The sequence below is a fragment of the Balaenoptera physalus genome (genome assembly GCF_965194825.1).
Source record: "Balaenoptera physalus genome assembly, chromosome: 16".
Lineage (NCBI taxonomy): Eukaryota > Metazoa > Chordata > Mammalia > Artiodactyla > Balaenopteridae > Balaenoptera > Balaenoptera physalus.
This window is the reverse complement of record NC_138898.1, coordinates 38,591,756-38,610,724: the sequence shown is the minus strand read 5'-3', so window position 1 is coordinate 38,610,724 and position 18,969 is coordinate 38,591,756. Positions and strand designations below refer to the sequence as shown.

The 18,969-nt window shown below is 39.4% G+C and overlaps 1 protein-coding gene and 1 long non-coding RNA gene across 6 annotated transcripts in view; both read left to right on the top strand.

Annotated features, from left to right (window-relative positions):
• The window catches only part of LOC309644516, a 578,167-nt gene that overhangs the window by 258,091 nt on the left and 301,107 nt on the right, over window positions 1-18,969 (top strand). The window lies entirely within an intron of this gene.
• PAK5 (p21 (RAC1) activated kinase 5) overlaps window positions 1-18,969 on the top strand; it is a 319,504-nt gene that overhangs the window by 218,841 nt on the left and 81,694 nt on the right. The gene's annotated exons all lie outside the window — the stretch shown is intronic.

The window sequence follows — 18,969 nt, the reverse complement described above, 5'->3', positions numbered from 1 at the left end:
AAAATAGGAAATTTTTATTTCTACTTTTAATGGTGTTTGTTCTTTTTACTAAAGAATATTATCCACCCACTCTGGTAAATATTGGCAATAACCTCTGAGTAGACATTATGTTAGGCAGCTTTGTGTTGTTTTGCATTTGCCCTCAGAATGTCTAAACTTTTATATAAATAGTAATAACAGTTTTTAACAATAATAAATGATTTATATATGTGTACACACATACATGCATATGCGTATATATTTTATATATAAAATCAAGTATATATTTATAAGTATATATATATAAATTATATGTATATAGTCTTCATAATCTAAGAGCTATTTCAAATAGAAGATGAAGCATTTGAGTCCTAGAATAGCCTATAATTTACCTTTAAAAAATGGCTAGTAGATTTTTAAAAGGAATGTTCATCAAAATAATTGCATTAAAGTGGAACTCAGACCCAATACATTTCAGATATGTCAAGAGACTACAAAGAAAGTCCAGCCTTTGCAGTTTCCTTCTGCACCTCAGAATGATAAGAATTCCCTGGGTCATTTCCCAAAAGCTCCCTATGGGAGTTAAACATCATTGAAGCTTATCATCATGTTATCCAATAGATTAGATTTATATTAGTAGGCATCTGAGCTACATAAACACCTTATTCTGTATTAACACGCATACTGAATACACTGAGTTTAAATGATACGTAAAACAATAGTGGATGCATTTTTAAAGGGAGTAAAGAAGGAACCTATCTGGTAAATTACAAGAAATTCTTATAAGAGACCACCTGAGCTGAGTAAGTTGGAATTGTGATTCCATCATTTATGCATGGTCTTGGTCATTCTATTCTAGTATTGAACATGTGGGTCTCTTCTGCCCAAAGATCGATACAGAGTGTTCTAATCCTGCATCTTGTGAATTTCATGTTCTGATAAGATTTTGAAAGTTTTCAAGCCAGCTAAAATGTAAAATACTAAGGAGATAGATATTTGAGAAGATAAAACTTTAGGGACAAAAAGGAACCTCTTATTCTAAGCAGGTATTGATTGATATTTAATAGAAACTGATCAATTAACCAACTCAACTGGTTAATATTAGGCAGTATCTTACTACTGAACATGATTTTCTTCCGAAATAAAGACTAGTGCCTCACTAATGACTAAATAATAGGCTGGACCTTATCTAAAAAGAAGTTGAGATTGGAAAGAATTTACTTTTTAGTTTCATTATTTTTCACATATTCCAAGTTTTTATAAAACCCAGAAAACAGAAGACACAGTGTGCCCAGAAAAGTTATCTGCTATTGATCAACATGGCAAAGGAGAACTGCCCAAATGAAATAAGGACTATTTTTTTACCCTTGAGTATAATCATTTGATGAAGAACATTCTGGAAGAAAGCAGTTAAAGGCCCACGATGTGCTTTCTTATCAGGGAGTGTGGTTATTACAGGGTCAGGACAGAGTATCATTTATTTCACCATGGTTTTTCACTTGTCCAGGTCCTAGCAGGTCCTGGCTGGCAGTGAAGTAGGAATCTCCCATCTCAGTGATAATCCACCACGCTCAGTGGACATAGGGCTTAAGAGAACCTTCTAGCTCATTTCTTCCATCTCCTGGATGGGCTGGCTCATTATCCTCTCAGACTTAATTTATGAGCCTCACTGATTGGAGCAAGATTTACTAACTGCTGAGCTCCTGAGCCCAGTGATTCTCTTACTCACGTCATGGGTTTCCTAGCCCTGATGCCAAATGTGTGAGTATCCAGTCTGTATGAAACGTGAATGTTTGTTTTAGACACTTAAATGCTAACAGAAAGATGACTGGAAAATACATCTTGAGTATGCATCCAGTCCTGGATTTCCGCAAATTTCAGGCACAGTTTTACCTGCGAGAAAAAAATAAAAACAGACAAGGAGTGACAAAACAGGAGTCAGATAGGTTGAATTTTCCCCAGAAAGAGCAGAGCTAATTAAATACTTTCTAACTGAAGGACCCCCAAGAAATCCATATTTCATACTCTCACCAAACTCCTTTAGATGGAGCCTTTCTTTCTCCAAATCCCATGAATGCAGTTGGTGCTGTCAGCACATATTAAATCGGGGTCCAAGAGAATCCTACTGACTGTACCAGCCTCTTGGAATAAGGAAAATAAAAGGTTGCAGGGGCCAAAGTATGCCATGAGGTTTGGATGATCTCACTCTTTGGAAATGACTTCTCTGTAGAAATCTTGCAAGTGACTTGAGAAGGACAAATTATAAACCATGCAGTATATATTGCAGAATTTGGAACAGTCTTTGAAATACGAAGCCATGAATGAATTGATAGAAAGGAATGAATAGGTAGAGTTGTGCAGATTTAAAGCCATTTTGGCAAAGTTTTTTTAAAGTTGAGTAGAATTGACAATTCTAATTTGGTCAATTTGTCCTTTGAAGCAGACAAAGGAAAATGAGAAAACAGATCATGACATAAAAGCAGTACTGGAAGAGGTGTACAGTGCCTTAGGTGGTGGCAAAGTGCTAGTCCTTCAGGATTGGTCAGTAAGCTTCAGGCCAGCTGGTTCTGAATGGAAATTCACCATTGCAACCAATAGTCTCTTCTCTGATTGGTTAAAGAGCCATTCCTGTTCAAACCTTCTTTAAAGTACATGTCTCAATCGCCAGGACATACTCTTCTATGTAGATTCATTTAAGTCAGTGTCTCTCAAACTATAGTCCAACAGAATCACCTGGAAGGCTTGATAAACACAGATTGCTGGGCCCATTTCCAGAGTCTCTGATTGAACAGGGCTGGGATGGAGCCTAAGAATTTGCACTTCTAATAAGTTTCCAGGTGATGCTGATGCTGCTGGTCTGGGGACCATGCTTTGAAAACCTTGATTTAGCTAATTACAAAGGAATTTATTCACATAATGTATCAATACACGTTTACACTGGCCAACATTTCCAAAATCTCAGAAACCAGGAGCCACAGGTTAGCTCTGATTTGTGTGAAAAGTTAAACTTCAGGTACCCAAGCCAAAGGTGTGTAGGCAAGGTGAGGGCGGGGTGGGGAGTGCTTTTTAAAACATAAAACATGTGGCAAATATCTTTGAGAAACTCCTTTCTATATGTAACATCATTTTGTCCACAAGAATGTCATAAGCAATATTACCAAAATTCCTGCTGAATTAGATACATTTACATGAAGGACAGGTTGAATGGTCATGTTTGTTCTTGCCCAGTGGTTCTCAAACTTGGGCTTTCAGCAGAATCTCCTGAGGAGCTTATTAAAACCAAGATTCCTGGGCCCCACCCTAGAGATTCTGCTTCAGTAGTTCTGGGTGTGCCCCATGGTTTGCACATCTAACACGCTCTCAGATGGTGCTGGTGCTACTGATGGGTGGAGGACAACTTTAAGAACCACTGTTTTAGGTGGACTGAAGCTTGAGCTTAGTGATCACCCTTTGTAACAGCCTAGAAATCATTTTAAACTGCTAAAAAAATATAAAGAGGATAATGTTAAAAAGCCTTTATATCACAACATTGTAAATCAACTATACTCCAATAAAAAAATAAAATAAAAAGAATAAATGGGGACTTCCCTGGTGGCACAGTGGTTAGGAATCTGCCTGACAATGCAGGGGACAAGGGTTCGAGCCCTGGTCTGGGAAGATCACACATGCTGTAGAACAACTAAGCCCGTGTGCCACAATTGCTGAGCCTGCGCTCTAGAGCCTGCGAGCCACAACTACTGAGCCCGCATGCCACAACTACTGAAGCCCGCACACCTAGAGCCCGTGCTCCTCAACAAGAGAAGCCACTGCAATGAGAAGCCCGTGCACCGCAACGAAGAGTAGCCCCTGCCAAAAATAAATAAATAAATAAATAAATTTTAAAAAATAAATTTAAAAAAAAGGCCATTTAAAAAAGTCTTTATAGCTTCTCTTTAAAGTGAACAAATAGCATATCTTAATATTGCTTCAGATTTGTTTTTCATTTTCAAGTAAAACTATAGAAATTATAGTATAATTTGGCATATTTCAATTTTATTAAATGATGCCATACTGTATATAATATGCTCTAACTTGCTTTTTACTTAACGTTGTTTTAAGATAAACTCATTTTCTACAAATCAATATTAATTTATTTAAAAATTGTAGCTGTTTACAGCTTCTCCGTTTCTCAATGAAGGGATATTGCCAAATATTTGCTATTTATAAATAATGTTGTCATGAATATCTTTGTTCTTGTCCCCTTGGGCACATGGTGAAACATTTTTTTGCAGCAGTTCTCAAAGTTTGGTCCAGAACCCCTGAGGGTCCCTCAGACTGTCTCAGGGAGTGGAAGATAAAAACTATTTTCCTTATAATACTAAAGCATCATTTGCCATTTTCATTCTCATTCTCTCCCAAGTGTACAGTAGAGTTTCTTAAAATCTACATGGCGTGTGTTAATGTCATTGGTCTGATACCTAATGGATCTTGTGCTTTGTATTCTTGTGTTTCTCAGTTTGTTTCAAATGCAGTAAATATTGATAGATAAAACATAAACCAAAGTCTTTTGTGGTCCTCAATAATTATAAGAGGTTCTTGAGACCAAAAAGTTGTAGAACCATTGTCTTAGGGCTGACATCAAATTTGATTATCTGTGGCTTCTACAACTCGCTCCTCACATACTACCCAGGGTTTTTTTGTGTTTTCTTTTCTTCTTCTTCTTTTTGTTGTTGTTGTTTTAATTGAAAATAGAGAGTAGTTTTCTCCAGTTGGCTAGTAATCTTCTGGGGTAAACAGGCATCTCACAGAATATTGAATGCAATATTTCATCCCTTTTAGTGTCATAGAATATAATTTCTCCAAGAACATGACTTCTCTGGTTTTGAAGTCATTTAAAATGCCTCCGTCCTAGAAAAAGGAACTGTCCTACACTGTTGGTGGGAATGTAAATTAGTACAGCCAATATGGAGATTCCTTAAAAAACTAAAAATAGAGCTAGCATAATAATCCTACTCCTGGGCATATATCCAGAGAAAACCATAATTCAAAAAGATACATGCACCCCAGTGTTCATTGCAGCACTATTTACAATAGCCAAGACATGGAAGCAACCTAAACGTCCATCGACAGATTAATGGGTAAAGAAGATATGGTACATAGATGTAATGGAATACTACTCAGCCATAAAAAAGAATGAAATAATGCCATTTTCAGCAACATAGATGGACCTAGAGATTATCATACTAAGTGAAGTAAGTCAGACAGAGAAAGGCAAATATCATATGATATCACTTATATATGGAATCTAAAAAAATGATAGAAGTGAACTTATTTACAAAACAGAAATAGACCCACAGACTTAGAAAAGAAACTTGTGGTTACCCAAGGGGAAAGGGGGGCAGGGATAAATTAGGAGTTTGGGATTAACATATACACACTACTGTTTATAAAATAAGCAACAAGGACCTACTGTATAGCACAGGCAACTATACTCAATATTTTATAATAACCTATAAAGGGAAAAGAATCTGAAAAAGAATATATATCTGTATGTATAACTGAATCACTTTGCTGCACACTTGAAACTAACACAACATTGTAAAGCAACTATACTCCAATAAAGATGTTTAAAAAAAAAAAGAACTCTTCTTAGAAATAGACATTCTGCATCTGTACCCAAAGTTTGGGAGCTGATTTAAAAATAACTTCAACCTACAGAAAAACTCTTTGGATTAAAAATAATAGCTGAAGTTTTAAGATGTTTTTATTGATAATCTTTGAAGTTCAGATTTAATCTTTAAATATGTAAAAAATAAACTTTTTTGTTTATTAAAAAATAAATTAATTAATTAAATAAATTATTTTAAAAATAATAAAGTAAAATGCCCCCATCCTTACCATCCCCTTTTCTAATGTAGCCTTCAAATCCTTTCTAACAATCTTCTTTTTTATCCTTTCAAGTTTGAAGAGTCACAGAGTCTAGCAAAGCACACTGGCTCTGCCTGGGTCTGTGTCCTCTCCGTGGTCTCTGATAGTTCATAATCTTCCGAAGCTGAGCTTCCCTCATCCTCATCTGCTCCTGACCATTGCATTAAAAACCACTCTACTCACACAAACAAGTTAAATCAGGAGAGGTAAATCCTCAGGTCCAGCTTCCCCATTCTTGAAGACTTGTACCATTGTTTTGTTTTCTCCCATGTCATAGTTTATGTTGAAGTGTCCTATTGAGGAATGAACCCATCTTAATTACTCTGTAATTCTCTATCTTTTCTCTCTTTTTGTGATTCACAACTTTGCATTCAGGATTTAGGTTTCCAGAGCCACATCATCCTTCTTAGCCCTGTCTCCATGGGATTCACACTCTCCTAGAATGTTTTTTGAAAATTGCCTTCCTAAAATACAGGACAACTCTCTGACATTTTCTGGCATGATCTCCCTTTGAGCCAAGGTAACAGTTCCTCACAATGTTCCTTCTCATTTCCGCATCACTGATTTGCTTCTCCTCATTGGTCAGCATACAGTCTAGAGGGACTATTTCTTTTAGGGCCACCTCCACCTTCTGAGAGTTGTCATCAAGGAGTTCAAACTGTGTATCAGATGGTCGTCAGGCTCTTAACTGAATGAAACTTCCAGCAATTCCGAGAGCTGCCTCATCATGACTTTTCTGGCTCCCGTCCCTGTTTCGTGACTTGTAACATGGGAGCCTCACACTGACCTTCAGCTGGGATGAGTGGCTTCTGTCCTTTTATTTTCATCCCGATATTGTCCACTGGGTCCCCTCTTAAAACTCATGGATCCCCCGTGATGTTCGTACCCTCTTAAGTCCATGTAGTTTGATCTACCCTTTCTTTTAGATCTGTTTCCACTAAAATATAATGTTGAGTGTGGAAATGTCTTTCTTACAGCATGAAATTCAATGCCCTGATGTTCACCCATTTAAGCATTTAGAAATGGGAAGAGGAGACCCAAGGAGTCAGCACACTGGCATCTAAGTCCAAGATGCCAATTACAAACTGCGTAACTTTAGATGAGTCATTTACCTGCTACTTTGAACAGAAGTTTCTTTGTCTCTAAAATGAGGGTGCTGGTATTTCTCTTGCAAACTTGAATGGCCAGATCCTAACTGTCTAAGGAGGTGTGTGGAGAATACCTTCTACTATTTGTACTTAGTTTAATAACGTGATAAAATTATGGATCTATTAAGTAATATTTCAGAAAAATACCAGTACCTACTATTAAATTAATTCCATTGATCAAATTATACATTTAAATATTAATTAGTCAAAATCTCCTAAATATTTCAAGAACATCATAGGTGGAATATATCAAGTTTTCTTGGCTGCTTGAACCATACATGCAAAAAAGTAAATGCATGCAAACAAAAACAGTAAAGACACATAAAATTTCATAATCATCATAATGGCTGTAAAATATGTTGTTATACCAACACTTAACCTCTTACAAAAATACTGATATTGTGGTTTTGCTTCCTTTCCTCATTATTTTAAGATATATTTTGTAATTTCTCAGATTATACAGCAATACTTATTTTTAAACCTTCCTAGGGTTACAAAAGTCTTACCAAACCTAAAAGATAAAAGATACCACCTCAGACAAGCTTTTAGGTACTCAGTAAATAGAACTGAATGTTGTTTTTGTTGTCATTGTTGGGAATGATGGTAGTGGTGGTATTGTTACTGTTATTTTCTCAGAGTTTATGTCCTCCTATGTACCCAGGGTTGCCAAAACTTGTTAACTCAGAGCCACTTCTGAGATCTGTATCTTTAAAACTCCCAGGATGCAGAAAATTTTACATTAATTTCACTCATTCATTCAACTAATATTTATTGGAGGCTCACTCCATGCCAGGCATTGTGCTAGGTGAAGGGGTTGTCCATGTGAACAGGAAATGCCAGGTCCCTGTCCTGGGGAGCTGGAATTCTCATGGGAAGACAGATAGTGATCGTTTAAATAAGCAAACAACACGGCTACAGTAGCAATAAATGTGATGAAGAAAAGAAAATATCATCATACTATAAAGTAACTAAGAGTGAAGCCATTTGTAGTCCTTGAGGATTGTCCTTCCATGAAGGGGACAAGGGAGCCAAGAAGGAGAGGGCCCAGGAAGGATAGAAATTCACAGGTGGAAGGAAGGAAGAACTAATTCAAAGACCCTGGGGTGGGAACAAGCGTGGGGAGTTAGCCTGTGTGGCTGTAGCAGAGTGGGCGGGGAGAGCGGGTGGGTGACGTGTTCAGACACAAGGGAAAGAGGGAATGGATGGTGTGGGGCTTTGTAAGCCATGGTCAGGGGGTTGCTGTTGGTTAAACCCTCATCCGTGAAGGGCACAGGTCTCAGATCAAGAAATTGTTCTATTACAAAATAAATCGATTCATTTAAAGGTCAGATCCAATTTTTAAGTGTGCCAGTGATATTGATTTGATATACAATCCTGCAGGTTTTAGGGGCATATTAGTTAAATGGGTATGAATAGTTGAGATTTGGGGAGTCCTTCCAACTCTATGACTGTCAAAAGACGTTTAAGAAAAACACAGACCTCTTACAGAAGAAATAACATGTGTTGTAAAGATCGTTAATTTCTTTAAAAAAGAAAAGGTAATTATGAAATGAAACTTTGGGGACAGGTTACCTCTATTCTAAAACCTCTCATCAAAAACACCACTTGGAAACACCTACTGTTAAGCTGACTGGAACCAAAGCTCTCACTGAGAGGACAGGTGATTAACCTTTGCCAAAGTTCTAATATTTCTGCACTATTAAACCAGTGAGGACAACAGACTTGGCCTCTCACAACTCTCTTGGTGCCCATTACTTTCTGAAACCTCTTCTTGCATTTTCAATATGCCTTCTCAACCTTCCCATTGCCACAGAGACTGTGGAAGAAAAACATTACACTGACCCCAAATTCTCTCACTTACCTAAATTCAGAAGATTTGGGCAAGGTAAGCTTTGTCCCAAAGGAGTGGATAAGGCCAAACCCAAAGCCAGATTTATTATCTATCTTCATTTCTATGATCCAACCAAATCTGGAAACTTCTGAAAAACATTTTCCATTGTATAAATGGGGATAGTATTTGGCGTGCCCCATGCCTACCATGCCCCCCACCTCCACTCCACCCTCCCACACACAGCCACCTCCAAAATTAAAAAAAAAAAAAAGTAAAAATTGACATCCACAACTTATATGTACCATCTTTCTTCTTTTACTGCACTGTTTCACTTAAGCTACTTCCTTTCAGTTGGAGCAGCCTTAAGCTCATATAACCTAGTTGTTACTCCAAAAAAGGAAAGGCTGATGTTTTCAGGGCAGAAGGAATCATCACAGGAGAGTGACCCCTGCAGGTACTCACCCCTTCTTCCATTTTGAAGAGAGCAGGATATTAACCACATACCTCATCTGGGCTCTCAGCTGGCTCATCCCAGCACCCATGTGACATTTCTATATTCACAAATGACTGTATCTCACACCTGCAGCTCATGGGACAGGTAGAAAACATCTAGACTTTCATGTTCCATGATCCTACAATGTGGAAGCTCCTAGGTTTCCAATTAAAAGTGGACCACTAAGGCCCCATGAACAAATGCTCTTAGCCACCTCCTCTCAAGAGTTTGGTATCTGCCTAGCCCTAAAGGTAAACATAAATAGAATGTACCATTTTAAGGCAATTGTCAATCATCGGTTGCATTAGAAAGTAATTTATGACTAATTGATTTATGACTAATTGTCTGTTTCCGAGTGCCTCCTCTCAGCTTAAAATCCCTGGCCCAGCATTCCTGCAGTGACTGTGGTCTCTGACTGTAGCTCCAGAGAGGAGATGGACAGATCCCACACAGCGACAGAATACAGGCACCAAGATGCAAATGAGTAAGCATTCAAATGTCTGCTGCTCCCTTTCTGTCCATGGTGGCCTCCTTACTCCCTGAGCCGATCATATCTGAGGTCAAACATGAACCCTCAGATCACAGGCATTGCGCCAGACTCGTGTTGGTTTCCCGTTGAGTGGCCTGCTCTGAACTACTTCTGACAGCTGAACTCCTCCAGTGAGGATGGTTGTGCTTTGATAACTGGGAACTTCTATATACAGAGATGATGTTCTCAGGGATGCCTTATTTGCCCCAGCTCTTCTCTCCTGGCAGGGGTGACCTAACTGAAAATAGTCCTTCTAAATCCAAAGGCAAAAGAATGTGGCTCCCTGTGGCTCCCACACATGCTTGAAACTTGAAAGATTTAATTTTATCTTTTATTTAGCATCTCAAAGAAATTGGGGCACTAAGATGGCAGCTGTAGGCTTCTTGGGGGGGCACTGTCAAATCCTATAGTTTTTAATCGTTTTGTCATATAATTTTAAATATAAGCATTAAATCGTCGACTCTAAACTAGTAATAAAGAACTTTATCAATGTTTTGATCATTTCCAAGCTGCACATCACCATCCAACTGATTGGATGCTACTACTATTACCTGTAAGGTGAAAATTGCAATGCAAAAGCTGTACCCAAGATGGCACTAATCTAAGAGTTTGCTGTACTCACACAATCCATTGCCTATTGAGAATCTTTGTATTAGTTTTCTATCGTTGCATAATAAATTACCACACACGTCATGGCTTACTAGAACACACATTTATTATCTCAGTTTCTGTGAGTGTGGAGTCTGGGTTCTCTGCTCAAGCTCTCGCAAGGCTGCGGTCAGGGGTCAGCTGGACTTCATTGCCATCCGGAGGCTTGACTGGGGAAGAATCCACTTCCAAGCTCATTTAGGATGTTGGCAGAACTTGCCTCCTTGCTTTGGAGAACTGATGGCACTTTGCTTCTTCACAGCCAGCAGGAGAGCAAGAGCTACCTGCTTGGAGTTTTACATATATGTCATAACATAATCATGAAGTGATGTCCCATCACTGTTGTCATATCATGTAACATAACCATGGGGCAGGTGACATCCCATGACCTTTGCCATATAACATAACTCACAAGTGTGGATGTGGCATCCTACCATCTCTGCCATGTTCTATTGGTTAGAAGCAAGGCACAGGTCCTACCCAGGCTCATGGAGAGGGGATCACACAAAGACATGAGCACCAGGAGACTGGAATCACTGAGGAGCCACCCTAGGGCCTGTCCACTCTGGTCCTCACTGTCCCTCCCACATGCAAAATGTATTTATGCCAGCCCAAGTTTCCCATCTCATCTTGTTAGAGCATCACCTCAAGTTCAGTGGGGGTCCAGTGTGGACAGAACTGCTGGGGCACCATTGCCCTCCATCTGTGGAGCTGTGAACCCCCAGCTCTCCTAACACACAATGGTGGGGCAGGCATAGGATAATCATTGTAGACATTCTGGTTCAAAACAGGAGAAACGGAAGGTAAAAAGGAGTCACCAGTCCAAAGCTGCTGTGAAATCCAGCCTGGCAAATGTTGGGAGTTCACTGGTTAGGTTTCAAGCTTGGGGATAATCCTCTGTGGCTCAGGCCCTGCTCTCAGGGTACTGGTTCTGCCCTTCTTTCCCATGAAAAGTAACCTGTGTTTGCAGCCAAGTAGTTTATCAGCCTGCTTTCTATTGCTGGTGGAATGGGGGGAGGGGGACTCTGAAAGCCTCCTGTTGTAATATCTTGGTCCCTTGCTGTCCGAGTTGGCAGTGCTTCTATTGAAACAATTTCTCAAGAACTTCGTAGACCTTGTGTGATTATCACTGTGGTCCCCTCCATCAGGCAACGGCTACATCCACAGATATTTTTAAGATAAACCCTCCTGAACCTCGGCCTCACCTGAGATGGCTGAGGCGCAGTGCCTTTAAGCTTCCTAGAAGTTTTCTGATTTGATTGAGAAGGCCTGTGGGGCACACCCTTAATTTCTTCAAAAGGCCTTTTATGTGACTGCATACCCTGACCTTGGGTCTTTCTTGAGTTTTTTGTTTTTGTTTTTTTTGATGTGGACCATTTTTAAAGTCTTTATTGAATTTGTTACAATATTGCTTCTGTTTTTGGTTTTTTGGCCACGAGGCACGTGGGATCTTAGCTCCCCAACCAGGGATCGAACCTGCATCCCCTGCATTGGAAGATGAAGTCTTAACCACTGGACCACCAGGGAAGTCCCTTTCTTGAATTTTTAACTGAGAGTTGATTGTACGGTCACACCCTTAGCCTTTATTCTCAAGCAAGCTTTCCTGAGTGCATCTCTTCATTTTCTCACCTTTGCCATGTAGAGAGGCTCAGAATTTTTTAAGTCATGAGATTCTGGTTCCCTTTTTTTAAAAAAAGTTCTTCCTTCAATGAATCTCTTTCCTCCTACATTTTACTGCAAACAGAAAGAAGAAACCAGGAAGCGCTGACCACACTTTTCTTGGAAATCTCTGTAGATATGTCACAAAATTTATCACTTACAGCTTCTGCTTTCCACATAACTCCAGAAGACAATTTTTCTAAACTTTCTGCCAGTACATAGCAAGGATCCTGCTTCCTCCAGTTTCCAGTAACATGTTCCTCATTTGTTTCTGTGCCCTCACCATCTGCATCCTCAAAGTCCAGATTTCTAGTAAGAGGCTGTTCATGGCAAGTTAGACTCTCTCTACCGTGTTCCTCAACCTCCCTCTAGCCTCCACCCACTTCTGGTTGCAGAACCCCTGTGTTATTATGTATTGAATCCCCACCAAAAGCCACATGTGATTTTATGTGGTAATAGGGTCTTGAAGGGAGGTAATTAAGGTTGAATGAGGTCATAAGGATGGGGCCCTAATCCAGTACGACGGGTGTCCTTATAAGAAGAGGGAAGAGGTGCCAGGGATGCACAGGAACACAGAGAAAAGGCTGTCTGCAAGCCAAGGAAAGCAGCCTTAGGAGAAGCATCCCTGCAGATACCTTGACCTCAGACTTCCAGCATCCAGAACTGTGGGAAATAAATTTCTGTTGGTTAAGAAATGTACCAGTACCAGTCTGTGGTACTTTGTTATGACAGCCCTAGCAAACTAAATACTCAGGTTTGTAGGTATTTGTTACAGCAGCACCCCACTTCCGGGCACCAAAATCTGTATTAGTTTTCTATTGCTACTACTGTATTGTACTTTCTATTGTAGTAAGTTATCATAAACTTAATAGCGTCCAACAGCACATATATATTACTATCCTCATTGTTGGTCAGGAGTTGGGCACAGCTTATTAGCTGGATCCTCTGCTCAGGATCTCACAAGGCACAGATCAAGGTGTGCAGTGAGCTGCCTTCCCAACTGCCTTCCTATCCAGGGGCTCAAATGAGGAAGAATCACTTCAGAGTCCATCTAGGCTGTTGGCAGAATCCATTGCCTTGTGGCTTTGAGGGAAGAGAGTACTGAGACCAGGAAGGAAGAGAAGCCAAGAGAAGGTGTGTTAGTGAGCAAGTAGCTGTTGTGCAACCGGGTCTCAGTCCCGCTGAGGATGTGACTTTGCAGCACACAGCTCAGAACTGTCCCTGCACGAAGTGAGGAAACTGGGCCATCTGTCCACCAATTCTCCAGTCCCTCCCTGGTTGTCAGCTGCTCCTGGGAGTAAATTCCTGGCAAAATCCAGCCTCCCCATATTTGGCCAAGCATTCCCCAGCGCCAGAGGACGCCTTCAGGTAAAGAGACTTGGGTAGCCCTCAGCGGGGACAGGAAATGGCTGCAGGTGGCCTCCGAATTGGGCTGAGGACTTAAAGGCACAGCACCAGTACAGCTGCTATCAGTATAACACCGGCTTTCACATCTTCAGCAAATGTGTTTTGTGGACCTACTGTGTTCTCAGCAGTGAAGCTCTGGAGGAGGACAATGCGTGGTCCCCCCTCTACAGGCACACAGTCTAGTGGGGAGATAGATTTATCAATATAAATACAAAATAGAATATCTAACACTTAATAGAATATATAACAATAGATTATATAAACACTTTGTTATGAAAACTTTGAGAGTGGAATGAATTCCTAGAAAATGCAGGGAAGGTGTGATCTTTGGATTTTGAAAGAGTGTAGTCTTCTATTCATGCCTAATGAAAGGATACCCCTTAGATAAGAACATAAATTTACAAAGAGGCAGTAACAATGTCTTGCTTAAGAGCCCTCTAGAGCCAGACTATCCAAGATAAGCCCCAAATCTTGGTCCTGCTCATTCTAGATGTTTGACCTTGTGCAAGTTACTCGCCCTCTGTGTGCCTCAGTTTCCTCATCTGTTAAAAGCAGATATAGCAGTACTGCCTCATAGAGCTGGTGTAAGGGCTGAACAGTCAAATACATTTAAAATATTAGTGGTCAATAAATTTAAAAAGGAAACAAACCCAAATATCTCAAGCACAAAGTATAATGAAAATTGCCTTTTTAAGAGAAAAAAAAATTTGTATTGTTTTCTTTAATTTTTATTTTACATTGGACTATAATTCATTTACAAAGTTGTGTCTGTTTCACGTGTACAGCAAAGTGATTCAGGTATACAGATACATATATCCATTCTTTTCCAGATTCTTTTCCCATATAGGTTATTACAGTATACTGAGTAGAGTGCCCTGTGCTATACAGTAGGTCCTTGTTGATGATCTATTTTATATATAGTGTGTGTATGTTAACCCCAAACTCCTAATTTATCCCTCACCCCTACCTTTCCTCTTTGGTAACTATGAGTTTGTAGGAGAAAAATATTTTGACTTTGTTTCCTCTCACAATCAATAAATCGAAGACTACATGCGTATGTCTCAATTGTATAGATAACCCCGTAGTTTTATAAAATGTGAGTTCTCAGCAGTTCGTCAGTTTTAATAGCAAAACACCCTAGACCTCTTTCACTCAGGAGTGCTTTCCCATGTGAATTTCCTCAGGTCAGGCTCCCAATGACATCTTTCACCTCAGACCTGCAGGATGCTGCAGACCATTCCTTCCACCATGAAGCAGGAGCCAGAGAAATGACGGTCCCCACAGAGCATCTGTGACATCAGCAGGCCCCACCTCCCTGCCCTGTCAGTTGCATCATCTCCTTAGATCTGCCAGCCGTTGGGGTGAGAAGCCCCATCCTCTGGAAACTCCAAGCCATGTTCACTATCTGAGGGCTGCAGGGGTGGGAAATGGGTGTTTTTTTTTAAAAAAAAAAAAAAAGCAGAAAAGAAGAGGTACATATAGAAACAGTTTCTTCAAAACCTCAGTGTCCTAAAGCCAGATCCCGCATTTTTGGAGCAGGAAGCTGGAGAAGTTAGCAGAGTGCAATAAAATCTTCTTCAAAAATGAAACTCTCTGTTATGTTTAGCAGCTATTTTTATTCAAAGAAGCAAATATGCTCCCATAGGAAGTCACTTTTAATAACCTTTCATTGTTTTTAGCATATAACACTTATTCATCACAAGCAGGTTAGTAAATATAGAAAACTATGGAGAAGAAAGACCTACCGTATCTCCACTGTTGAATTTTGATGTATTTTCTTCCATCGGTTGAAAAAACATACACACACACACACACACACACACTCGGAAAAGCAAGATTGATTATAATGTTGATGCAGTTTTTATTTCATTTTTTTCATCTAATGCAGCAATTCCCAAACTTTCTCAGTTCACAGTGCCAGTGAATCTGGTGTCTCAGTAATTTTGTCACAGCGCCCCCTAGGCAAAAAGAAATAGTTAATCATTTTATTTATTATTGATAAATACATAGTTCAATCCAAACAACTTAAGTATTTATGTCCTAACAAATAGTACACAAAATTAAGATATTTTATGTCATTCTGAAAGAAACACTGATGAAAACGTGCACATCTGCTGGGCACTGCACTTCTTCTTCAGCCTTGGAAGCAGGTTGGATCCCTCAATACCTCACACTCGTTTCCTGTTCCATTGATTTTCACAAAGCCTGCTTTTTTTATCGTGACAACTGCCAAACGCACATCTTTACATTCAGTGATATCAACAGGCATGTAGTGCAATTGAGTGTAGAACCTTGAACTATCTTGAGCTGGTAATTTACAAGGTGTCATGTCATATATACAGTGTTTAGATGAAGGGTGAAAAATATATTTGTTGTTAGAATCATGCACAAATAAGAAATGTTATAATAAAAAGTCTTGTCAACTTCAGAATTGTTTTTTAAAAAGGTTAGACATTGCTGTCTCCTTCAAAAATTTAAAATATCCTACCACACTCATGAGAGTTCACAGTAGTCCTCTGGGGCACTTGGATATACAATTTGGGAACCATGAACCTAATGTATTGTTATATTTTATGCAATATTATTTTTAGTGGCCACATTAGGACAAATGTGTCATGATTTGAAAACCCTCGTATTGTTGAAAATTTATGTTGATTGCTAGTTTATTTTTTATTGATAAGTTCATTATCTTCAAAAGGGTAAGAAGTTCTGTTCTTTGATAGAAAAGTGGAATTTTTGAGGGCACAGTTACTTCCTACTGTAGTTATTTGGCTTGTTTACATTCTCACCTTGCAGTTTCAGAGCCCAGTTAGCCCAATTAGCTGGTAGCACCTGCAATCTTGAATGCTATGATTTTCCGTCTTCCAGATCCTATGATCTTCGTGGTTTTGTCAGTGATTTGGCTTTAGAAACAATAAGCCTAAAACAGGAAACAATTTTGTAACCCATCGGCCATGCTTCACATTTCCAAGTTAATGACTAAAAATAAAGCCAAGGAGTTGACAAGACTTTGTAAATTAGCAACAACTGGAGAGAAATTAACCTAGAACACAGAAAACAATGCAGGCAAGTTTAAAAAAAAAATGGTCAAATTCCCAAAACTCTGATTTTTGGTAGCTTCACACCAAAAACTTGGGCTCAGTGCTATCTCCTACCCCATTGGTGAGCTTGGCTCAACAAGGAAAGATATTGATTTGCTACCCAGCTTTTCGTTTCTCTCCTTGGCACAGTTTTATAGACAACAGTTCAGGGTGGGAGTTACGTCTTCAGTTAAGGATACATCCCTGCCCTGTGCTCGGTTAACATTCCCTCAGCTCCAGACTACATCTTCCTGCCCTTTAAGGTTATTATGTGAGTCAAGTCAAAGATGAAAGAAAGAAAAAGAATAAAGGTGGTGATGGTGGGCATAATAATAGAGGTGGTTGGTGGAGGTGGGGATGGGCGTGGGGACAGTAGTAATAATACTTTTTTAAACCTTCATGAAAGGCTCCCTGTAGATGGAAAAAGCCCACAGCTATTTTGTGCCCAGTTATAAAGTTCAGTGTCTACAAACCAGTGTGAATATTGGGTACTTGTGTTTCTTGCTTCCAAATCTGCTGGTAACAGATTCTCAACGTGGTTTTCTCTGGGAGGGATGTGAACTCCCTCTGGGGAGCAGGGCTGGGGTTAATTGTACTAACACATTTGAATAGATAGATATGACCTCATCTGAGCACTACTAAGTGAGGGTTGGTATGTCAACCTTATTTTACAGATGGGAAATCTGGGCTCAGAGTACACATGTGCTTCGCACAGGCCACACAACCATCACATGGTAGAGCTGGACCTCGAAAACTGTGTTTAAGACGGATGGTAGTTGCTGAGGGTATAGCGGCATTAGTAGCATATTACAAGGCAGGGCTGTATGGAGAAACCAGAAATCTCAATTATCATGAGCACAGATGAGTTGGAAGAAACTCTGCTTGCATTATCTCTGTAAGTGGATAAGGGGAAGGAGGGGAAAAGATGAAAGTTTTCTACATATCTTATGAGAGCACAGGGTAGGGAGGAAATATAGCATCTTTTGGGGGGACACAGTGCACCTCATTGGGGGAATTAGTTGGGATTTTGTTTTCAAAATATAGTAAGGAAGGAGAAATCTGATCCCAAGAGCAGAGAAAGGGGAGAGAGAATCCATTGTTGGAATGGAAAAGTGGGACCTCCAAGTTAATGAATGAAAAGCAATGATGAAGGTTAGCCCAATCCTGGGCATTACATGAAAAACCTTCCTGTAAGCACCTTCCAAGCATTCAAGATCTCTTGATTTCTGATTTGTTCACTGCATAGATACCTTTAGTAGGTTTTCAACATTGCGTTTGTTCGTCAAGCTGGGCATGGTGCAGTGCTTGCTGAGATGTGAGATAACTAGCAGAGGCTAAAATGTTTATAGAATCGGACCAGATTTGAATTTCCCAACACAATTCTCCTATGCCTCGTTTCTTTTTATAGCAAAAATTCTCTATTTTTGTCAAATTCCGAGAGAGGTATATTTAAGTCTCTCTCTAGGATTGTGATTTTTAATATACTTTCCTTGTAACATTTTATTCTCTGATGCTGGACTTCAGATGCAGCGTTGAGTTAAACTTTTTCTTGACTACAGGGCATACTGTCACTCTGGAGTGGGATTGCTGGGTCATGGGCATATGTACACTTAAATTTAGTGGCACCGCCAGATGGCGATCCAGAACAGTGACACCAGTGCACCCCGGCCAGTAAAGCACAGGAATGCTCATCTCCTTACACCCTCACCATGCCTTGGCGTGATAGTGATAAACCTTTCTAATACTTTCAGCCCTAAGGAAAGTGTCATTGTGGTTTTCATTTCCTCTCTCTGATTGCTAATATGTTTGATTATCTCTTCACATCACTGTTAACTGTTGGACCACTTGTTCTGTGAACTGCCTTTTTATAGATCGTTTGCCAATTTTCCTGCTGGTTTTCCAGTCTTCTCAGTTGTGTTGCAAAACCTTTTTCATTAGTAAGTTTGTCCAGTGCATTTAATTTTAAATGCCCCCCTGTCTGATATGTACATTTCCAAACCTGATTTCTTTTTGTTTATGCTTATCTGATATATCCTTAACTAATACTGTATTTTTTTGTGTGTTAACATTTTTTTGCACATAGCATTTAGGTATTTGGTTTTATGACATTTTATCTTCACTCTGTCATTTATTAGAAGAATTCAGTACATTTATATTTCAGTATCATGACTCATATGCTTGATTTTATTTCTGCCATATTAGTGTTTTATTTAATGTATATTATTATTTTATTCTTTTCCTTATTTTTTTGCTAATTTTCATCATTGCTTTTCATTCATTAACTTGGA